The following is a 10,562-nucleotide window of genomic DNA, read 5'->3' on the forward strand; positions in this document are numbered from 1 at the left end:
ATATATTAATTGAAATGTGACTAACTCACTCAATTCTTTGTCCCTGAGGTTAAAATAAAACTCCTATAGTGAAAAAATTAAATGGGTCAGGTATGGCAGTGCACGACTTTAATCCCAGCACTCGGGAGACAGAGGCTGGTGGAACTCATTGCAGAGAAACCCTCTTTCAAAAAGCAAAAACAGGGGGCTGGAGAGATGGCTCAGTGGTTAAGAGCACTGACTGACCTTCTAAAGGTTCCAAGTTCAAATCCCAGCAACCACATGGTGGCTCACAACCATCTGTAACGAGATCTGACTCCCTCTTCTGGGGTGTCTGAAGACAGCTGTAGTGTACTTATACATATAATAAATGAATAAATCTTAAAAAAAAAGGAAGAAAGAAAGAAAGAAAGAAAGAAAGAAAGAAAGAAAGAAAGAAAGGAAGGAAGGAAGGAAGAAAGAAAGAAAGAAAGAAAGAAAGAAAGAAAAAGAAAACCAAAGGTCAAAAAAACAAAAACAAAGGTGAACAAACCAAAACAGGTTAAATAGACTTTGGACAATTCTACTAGGGGAAGGAAAAGCAGCCATATTAGGAAATAAAATAAAGGGATTTCTGTCTGGAACTTCAAGGAGTATCTCAAAGAGACATCACTCCCGGGTCCTCACAGATTTTGCACTTCCCACTGGTGAGAGAGCGCTGCTGTTGTCCTGGACTTCACAATTTGGGAATGTAACTTAACATCTGTGGTACCTGCAGACAGACAGCCATGTAAGTCAAGGACATTCTGAAGGAATAAAATATTAGAACAAGAAATAAACAAAAACCCAGCCCCTCACTCATTTCTCGTTCTAGTTTTGTTTCGAGTATAAATACAATGTTTAACGTGTCACTGGAGAAGCACATCCCACTTCAGGAAGCCGCAAATATTACTAAAAGCATCTAGGATAGAGATATTGCTACAGTATCGTTACGACGTTGTTTGAAGAACCGTCATTGCCAAAAGAACTTCATAACACCTGCCGTACTGGAAGTGATTACTTGCCTATGAGTTTTGTCCCCACTAACTCTAATGGTATTGGGTGGTACTCTGCGTGGACCGTTAACCAGGGCATCACTAATTGAACATGATGAGCAGTAGGCTGCTGAAAGGGAAAATTGCATCCAACTTATCAAATGCTGATTAGCATAAGTAGCACATGTGCTTGCTTTCTCTTGCCCTCTTCAAGAAACATTTCATTAGTAAATCATTTCTGCCACTTGGGACGTGGGACTGTAACTCCTAAACTTCTTACTTAGCATGGAACATCCAAAGGAACTGGAGAGACAATATTTGTGTGTCATTTGAAAAAATTCCCCCAAGCAAATCTCGAGCAATATTTCTAGTCTTAAATATGGGAAGGGGGAAAAAAAAAGGCAAATTATGTGAGCTCCTGGCTCTAAGCCAGGAAGAGCAGCTGACCCAAGTCTGTTGGGCAAGGGACCAGAGCCTTCCTGGGCATTGACCCAGGAACTGAGGTGAATTCTCAGAAGACCTCAGCACAGGCTGACTGAAGAGGACACAGGGGCCTTGACCCCTGCTGTGGCTCCCTGGGTCCCAGGCTCTGCAGCTATAGAGACTTTCCAGAGCAGCTGGGAATACCTCCCCTTTGGCAAGCAAACTAGAAGGAAGGAGACAGAATGGAAATTAGAGTGACTCCCTCTGCCCTATGGTAATGATGCCTTTGGGTGTATCTGCTCAAATCGTCTTGGCGGATTTTAGGGAAAGGGAGGTATCTGTGTCAGGGATGAAGGAAGACCGGGAGAATGCTCAGTTACAGAGCCCTCACCTAGCATGTGCGAGGTCCTATGTTCAACCCTCAGCCCCATGCTTCCTAGATTGTGGGAAATGGGAGCTCAGAAAGCTCACAGCAATGGCTATGCGCCAAGAATAAGAACTCCAATATCATAGCAACCAGTACGGCCACCCTGGTTTGTTCTGTCCAAACATTATACTCCATAGTCAGGAATTTGGAGAATTTTATTTTGGGGGAAATTAAACAGGTCTGGGGGTGGGGTTGCTGAAATTTGCAAGTCACTCCTTACAAAGTCCAGAAACCCAAGGAAGCCAGATTCTACCTTACACAGAGATTTCCCCAATCTCGGAATCTCACATCTACAACTAGAGAGACTCAAGGATCACACTGCTCTAGAGGAAGAAGTGGCCCCCTGCCACTTGCTGTCTTGCTCTCCCATAATCCTCTATTTATACCTAGGAAAGGAACTTCGAAGACCTACAGGATCGCTGCTTCTTGGAAAGATCGCTCTGCACACACAACGTGTCCTCTGCAGCCACAGTCTTGCCCAGCTTTTCAATTGAACAAACCCAAAACGCCAGAAGTTTCTGACTCTCCTGTGAGGCTCTGCTGTCAGCAGCCTCTGCTATCTTCAAATCTCACAAGAGATTCCCTCCTCCTAACTCGGGATCTCATCCAAACGTGAGGCAGCAAGGACCACTCCCTCCAACCACCACTGTATTCACTGACCCTCACTAGGTTCCTTCTTTTGCATAGGATGGTTATGTGGGAACAGGAACTGGGAAGTGAGGGGAAAGTGGAGACAGAGCCCACGGATGCTCAAGATTCCGGAGATCAGTATCAGAATGCAGATCTAACTTTATTGTTTATTACATGAGCTTATATGTAGCTTTTTAGCTACAGGGTAATGTTTATGTATTCAAGTACAAATCGGGGTGCAACCTGTGTTGTTTAGCGGGATCTGCCACGCCTGTCCTTGGGCCTGTGGGGGAGGGGCCTACCCCCCTGGAGATTTCAGAGAAGACACCACAGCCCTGGCCTTGGGTCCTTTGTGTTTTCTCAGTGGTGTGCTGGGAGCCATGTCTGACCATACACTGTGTGCAGAGGATCAGGACTTCTTCTTCGAAGAGTCCTGGGAGCCTGTGGTGCCTCACTCTCTGTCTCATTTCTTCCTCTGCCAGGCTTACCTCCACACCTCCCACATGGTTGGTTTATATTTCTAGAGCCACTTCTAAACAACGGACTCCTGAAACCTAGGGTCTTGTCTCACTGGAGTCTTCTGATTTAATCCAAGGCTAGATTCCTGGTGACAAAATATTTTGATGGAGCTGAGTAGTGTTGGCACAAGCTTTTAATGCCAGCACTCAGGAGGCAAAGGTAGGCAGATCTCTGTGAGCTAGAAACTAGACTGGTCTACAAATCGAGTTCCATGATAGCCAGGACTGCACAGAGAAATCCTGTCTTGAAAAACTTAAACATGTGACCAAGGATAGCTATGAAATACATCCTAACAGAAAAATGTAAGGTTATTTAAAACGATATGAAACTGTGCATGTTTGTGTACATATGTGTGTGTGTGTGTGTGTGTGTGTGTGTGTGTGTGTGTGTGAGCGTGAGTGCACTCAACTGTGAATAGTTTCACTGTGTGATTCTTGACCAGGAACTTAATAAATGGCATTGTCATATCCAGATGTCAAGAGAGGTTGAACATGGGGCTGGAGAAATGTCTCATTGATTAAGAGTGCTGACTGCTCCTCCGAAGGTCCTGAGTTCAAATCCCAGCAACCACATGGTGGCTCACAACCATCCATATGAGATCTGATGAGCTCTTCTGGCGTGCCTAAAGACAGCTACAGTCTACTTATGTTTAATAATAAATAAATCTTTGGGCCAGAACAGACTCTGGCCTCACATGGTGGTTCACAATCTTCTATAACTCCAATTCCAAGGAATCCAGTACCATCATCTGGTCTTTTGGTATATGTGGTATACACGCATGAAAGCATGCAAAACATTCACATGCATAAAATTGTAAAATATTAATTTAAAATTTAAAATCAAATAAATAAATAAACAAATAAATAAATAAATCCAGCTGAAAAGGCCTGGTAAATGGCTAGGTGAGTGAAAGAAAGATCTCAGAGACTAAGTTAGGGGCCTTTTTTTTTTCAACATTATATTTTTATTGATTATTTTGTAGTTTCAGGTAATGCACTCCGTCACATTCCCTTCCCAGTCCTCTCAGGTTCAGCTCCACCCCAAGCCTTGTGACCTTCCCCCAAGAAACAAAAAAAATGAAAGAGAAAAGTTCCATGTGTGTTGCTCAATGGAGCATGGTCAAACTCCCGGCGGCCAGCCTTAAAGAGAACTGAGTCCTTCCCCACCGACATCCCTGCCAGAAGTCATCCATTGTGGAGAGCTACACTTAGCATCATTATCACAATTTTTAACAGTCCCCTTCAATGGCTTCCTGTCTAGGCTGCTACTTTGGGGTAGGGGTGGGGGTTGACACCGAAGCCTTCTATGTCTCTCTTTTCTCAACTGTGGGTCTAAAGTCATCCACAGCACTCCAGAAGAAGTCTCCTGGCCCTTTACAGTCAGAGGGAACACGGGACCTAAGCTACAACGCAGACTGTCTTGGGAAGTCCAGTGTAGATTAAGGTGGAGCATACAAATGGTAGTAGCAACAGAGCCAAGCCCTCACAGTGTGCACCACATCACACAACACCTCATTTGAATCTAGATCTAGCTTGCTGATAGTCTAGTTTTGCCAAGGAGATCATATCTGTGCTGTAACTATGGCCAGAATAAAACTGCAGGTCAGCCTAGGATGTTGCTCGCTCAGGTGATAGCGTGCTTTCACCTAAGGAGCACAGAGCATTGGGTTTGGTTGATCCCCAGTACCTGGTAAACACAGCAGGGTGGTGGTGCGTGCCTGCAATCTCATCCCTCAGGAGGTGGAAACAGAGGACCAGAACGTCAAGGCCAGCCTTGACTGTAGCTTCTTTGAGATCAACCTGTCTAAATGATACTGAGAGAGTGAGAGACGGGGGGAGGAAGGGAGGTGGGGGAGGAAGGAGGCTAGAGGGAAGGAGGGAAGAAGTGTGGAGAAAGAAGGAGAAGGTGGGAGGGAAGGAGAAAGTAATTTCTGTGTCTTACCAAAACTACAGGAAATCCTCAAATGAACCCCACAACGGGCTTTAAGATCTGGCCTACCTCGAAGAGGTTGCCTTCTGTTTTCCCTCCCCCTATGCTTCCTTCTGTTACCTGAAGGAGTCACCCAACCGGAGGCAAAGGAGGTCACTTCTCCAGAGTGTTTTATCAAAGATACAAGGAGCAAAAAAGCTTATGCCCCTCTTTTCTCCTCAGCATGGCGGTTTGTGCTAATTGTACTAACGCTGTTGGGATCCAGAGCGGAGAAGTTAATTGCCCATGCTTTCTCGTATGTGTGGTAGCACATAATACATAGAGATTAGCCAGCTAGGACCCAACCGTAAGGGAGTACAGAGTGACTTGAAATAAAAGAAATATAAGAGTTAATTAATAACTCAGATAAGAATTAAAAAATAACTAACAAACAAACAAACAAACAAAACAACCCACTACTATTTGGTACAACTACTAGGTATTAATAATAATAATTTTTAAAAAGGAATGAAAAATCTAAAGGAATTTCTAAGCCGCAAAATTTCTTCCAAGCCTGTATTATATATAAATCCCTTTGCAATGCAACATTTTAAATTAATGATAGGCAACATACAACTGAACCTTCCTTATTCAATGTTACTATAAATAGCTGTGCTATTGTCACAGACACTGAAATTATTCGCCAACAGAACAACTGTTTCCACAGAGTGATTTTTTCCAAGCTACCACATGAAATGTAAAACTCGACTCTATAATAACACACCGCTCTTGAACTTGTTATAACCCCAAAAGGTAGCAAACCTGCTTACTCTCCACCCAACTGTTCATTTCAGAGAGACCAAAATGAGTATCCACCCAGGCTGCCGCCGCCTTGCAGGAATCCCTTTGCTATAATCTCATAGGTTTTTCACCTAATTAATTTCCCCTTTCCTTGTACCAGAGTTTCATGAGTGTATCTTGTTTGGAGGAGATTAAGAGTCACACGCTTCATTAGCAAGGTGTAAATTATCAGCAAGGTCCTCTCCATCCACCTGCTTAATCGGGTTAATGAAGCGCCTCGGCGGGGCCTTCTTTGGGCCCGCTCTCGCCAGCTCTCTGCAGGTTTCACCTCCCTCAGCTGCTTGAAAAACAGGAAGTGTTTAAAGGTGCCATTGTCCTGTTTAGATTTTTCAACAGGGAGACCCCTTCACTCTCTGTAAACTTCATTCTGGTTTTAGTCTTTCTTGATTTCTTTTCCTTCTCTCAATATACGATTGAACCTCGGGGCTTGTGCTTACTACGCAAGTTCCCTTCCATGGAGATGTTGTATTTTCAGTTCTGAAGCAGGGTCTAACTAAATTGTCCATGTTGGCTTTGAGCTCCACTCTTTAGCCCAGGCTAGCTTTGATCTATCGTCTTGGTTTGTCTCCCTAGTAGCTAAGGTTATAGGCTTGTAATATCAGGTCCAGTTGGTTTTTCTCTCTTAAAAGACAAAACTGTGGCCTGGAGAGAATCGGCACAGGCAAGTTTGCCATCCCCTGTCTATCCCCTCATCTTTTACCTTGAGTCAATTCTGGGGAAAGGATTGTGACAGTCTAGTTTAGAATCCGACCTTCCTCCTAGGCCTCTTGCATTTTAATACCAATACATGAAAACCTTCATTGTGTCTTCTGAGGCAGGGTAGCACCATGTGGTCTTGGCTGGCCTGGACCTCACACAGTTCCCCCTACACCTACCTCTGCCTTCAAGTACTGAGGTCAAAGGTGGTGTGCCATCATGCCTGGCTCTCAGCTCAGTTCTTTCCACTGGGATACATTTTCTTTTCTTTCTTTTTTTAAAATCTTTACTTCTAAGTTCTCGAGTATTGACATAAACCTCTGTCAAGCTTTTTAAAGGCTTTTTGTTTTTGTTTTGTTGTTGTTGTTGTTGTTGTTTTGTTTTTTGTTTTTTGAGACAGGGTTTCTCTGTGCAGTCCTGGTTTTCCAGAAACTCACTCTTAAGATCAGGCTGGCCTCAAGCTCAGAAATCTGCCTGCCTCTGCATCCCAAGTGCTCGGATTACAGGCATGCGCCACCACTGCCCGGCTGCTTTTTAAAGTTTTTAAAAACACTTCTTGGGTAGCTACAATTACTTTGGTCATTTCTTCAATACCCTTTCTTGGATATTGAAGTGGCTTGATTCATTTGTTGCTGATGCAACAAAAAACCTGAGCCTGGGTCATTTATAATCAACAGAAATGTGTTTGCCTGAGAGTTCTGAAAGCTGGAAAGGCAGTGAGCTTGGGATTTGGCAAAGATCATCCTCCTATCTTGTCTCATGCTAAAAAAGAAAGGGGAGGCAAGAGGCTGAGCTCAAACTGAAACCTGTCCGTTGATCTCTCCTCTCTTTTTTCCTGAGACAGAGTCTCCCGGTCCAGGCTTGAACCCTTCATCCTCATAGCTCAGCTTCCCAAGTGCTGGGATGGATCACAAGGTCTGTGTCACCCAGCCCAGCTCTCCAGCCTTTTTATAATCAGCACTGAATGAAGTCTTTGTAGCCTCAGCTCTGTCTTCTAGGCCCTCCCTTCCACCAGTGTGGCACTGAGAATTGTTCCCAGTTCATGTCGGGGTGGGGGGGTGGGGGGTGGGGGGGGGCTGGGGGGGTGGGGGGGGTGGAGCTTAGTACATCTACAGCACAACCTGTTGGTTTTCTAGGAATTCTTCAAGCTTAGTTGAAATAGGATCTTCTTAGATCTGGAAAGAATAATTGATAAAACTACAAACATGTCTACTGTAAGCATTTGATATAAGATGTGTGTGTGTGTGTGTGTGTGTGTGTGTGTGTGTTTGTGTTTGTGTGTGTATTGCTTCAGATTGTACTTCAGTGTCTACTGTAAGCATTTGCTATAAGATGTGGTGTGTGTGTGTGTGTGTGTGTGTGTGTGTGTGTGTGTTGTTTCAGATTATATTTCCTGACATGTAAAATCCACATCTTTATGGGCTGGAGAGCTGACTTGGTAATTCAGAGCAGCCCCTGCTCTTCTAGAGGACACCAGTTCACTTCCCAGCTGTCACTACAGCCTGTTCAAAACCACCTGTAATTCCACCTCCAGGGATTCTGGCACCAGATTTTGGCCTCCACGGAAACTGGCACTTGTGTGGAATACATGCAAAGACAAGCCTAGACACGTAAGATAAATTCAAGACTGGCAGCTTTAGATTCTCTGGCCCCCACACAGGCTGTGTGGGTTAAGTGTGGCAAGACCCCACCTGCCTCAGGATCACATGACACTACCAGGACAGAAGCAACTTAGGGGAGAATGGGTTGGTTTTAAGTTAGGATTCCAGGTTACAATCTATCACTGTGGGGAAGTCAAGGCAGGAATCTGAAGCAACTAGTCAAAACCACTGTCAAGAGCACAGAAAAGATAAATACAAGCATGTTTAGGGCTCCGCTTTCTCTACTCTGGTAAAGTGCCTGCCTCAAACCTGGGAAATGGTGTCAACCACTTTCAGGTTGCGTCTTCCCACATCAATTAAGACATTCAGGACAATCCTCGACAAACATGGCCAAACCTGATCTAGACTGTTCCTCATTAAGATGATCTTCCCAGGCGGGCGAGTCTAAGTTGTGTCAAGTTGACACTTGAAACTACACATGGCAACATCGTTTGTTAACCCACAGATCACAGTTTCAAGGAACTTAGAATTAATTAGACATTAGATTTGTATATTAGTGACCATCTTGGGAATTTTATCAGAAAAAGAATTCCAATGTGTTTGGTCCTTAGTTTTCAGAATTAAATCTCTTCACAGAATTCAAACGTTGCTAATAGGGCCTGGAGAGATGACTCAGCATCGTGTTCTTGCAGAGGACCTGAGTTCAGCTCACAATACCCACGCGGGTGGCTCATGATTCCCTCTAACTCCAGCTTGAGAGGAATCTGATGCCTCCCAGCTGTGCTCATGCTCCCAGCCATGCGCATGCGTGTGCTCATGCTCCCAGCCATGCGCATGCGTGTGCTCATGCTTCTCCACCCCACCACAATGAAAAACAAAGAGAGCACTTCTCTTCACTGGGCAAGATAGTTCACACCCATCTTATCAGGGAGAAGATGGAGGAGGATAGACTTCAAAGCCAACCAGAACTATATGAGAACTATAGGAGACTTTTTTGTTTCTTTGTTTGGTTTTGGGTTGTTTTGTTTTGTTTTGTTTTTGGAGGAGGTATGGTCTCTCTCTGTAACCCTGGCTGCCCTGGAACTCACTGTGGCAACCATGCTCATCTTGAAATTAGAGATCCTTCGGTGCCTGGCTCAGGCTCTATTTTTGAAAAGCAAAAACCATAAACAAACAAAAACGCGTTAGGGATTCTGTTTAAGTACTGTAGACACAAGGCCCTTGGTTGGACTCCCAGTACAAGGAAAGACATAAGGAAGGAAAGAGGAAAGGCAGGGAGGGGCGCGCGGGGGTGGGGGGGAGAAAAGAAATTCTCTTGCTTTCTGAAACTCCTTAGTGCATGGTGGAATATCTTTGAGCAAATCAAGCTTATCCGTTTCCTCTCTGTACACACTCGGATTCTGAGTGAATGGAACAGAGCTTGGGGAGTGGAGGGGAAAACATGAGCAAGAGAACGGAGCCTACATTCAGTGTGCATGCTTGTTTTGGCTTCACACGTGAAAACCACTAAGTACAAGCGTGGTAAATGCTTTAGCCTCTATTATAGTATTTATGCTCTTCAGTTTATGTAACCTTCAGTACATTGAAACTGGAGCTCTTAAGACCATGTCTTACATGGTTAACAGTAGTCCTCAAACATAAACACACACACACATATGCATACACTTCCATAGACCACACACAGAGGCACAGACACATACACAGTCTTGTGCTTTGAGGAAATTCTCTTTTGGGTCTCTTATCATAAGGCAATTCTGGGTGATTATATTAGTTAGGGAGATTGGTCCTTCTGTAATGTCAACAGTGATAATGTAAACACAGCCGTTCAGGATTCTAGACATAGAAGATATTAATTGTTAATGGAAAAATTGCCAAGTGACAGGTGACTCAATCTCCATTCATCCTTTTGGATACAATATTATTAATGTTAACATCTGTTTATCTTCATTCTCAGTCATGGTTTCAATTATGAAGCTGTTAAAATAAGAAATCTTTAGATTTGCAGTTAGGTGCTTCATTCGTCCTTAATAATCACTCCCATTACACCATGATCCACTTCTTCTTCTTTTTTTTTAAAAGATTTATTTATTATTATTATTATTATTATTATATCTAAGTACAGTGTAGCTATCTTCAGATGCACTAGAAGAGGGCATCAGATCTCATTGCAGATGGTTGTGAGCCACCATGTGGTTGCTGGGATTTGAACTCAGGACCTTCGGAAGAGCAGTCAGTGCTCTTAACCACTGAGCCATCTCTCCAGCCCCATGATCCACTTCTGATGCCATAATTCTCTCCATGGCTGTGTTACCTCTAGACCAACACCAATTAATATGTGCCATGCCTACTTGAGTGTGCCTGTGGCACCAAGAAGCACTGGTACTGCTCAGCAGTCCAGGGGACCGCAGAAAGCTCTGCCACCCAAACTGGACTAAGAAGACACATGGTCTCCCAATGAAATTTTTCCCTTACCTTTTACCTGTGCAAATGTGCCTTCCTACTGAC

This window comes from Mus musculus, chromosome 14 (assembly GCF_000001635.26).
Source record: "Mus musculus strain C57BL/6J chromosome 14, GRCm38.p6 C57BL/6J".
Taxonomy (NCBI): domain Eukaryota; kingdom Metazoa; phylum Chordata; class Mammalia; order Rodentia; family Muridae; genus Mus; species Mus musculus.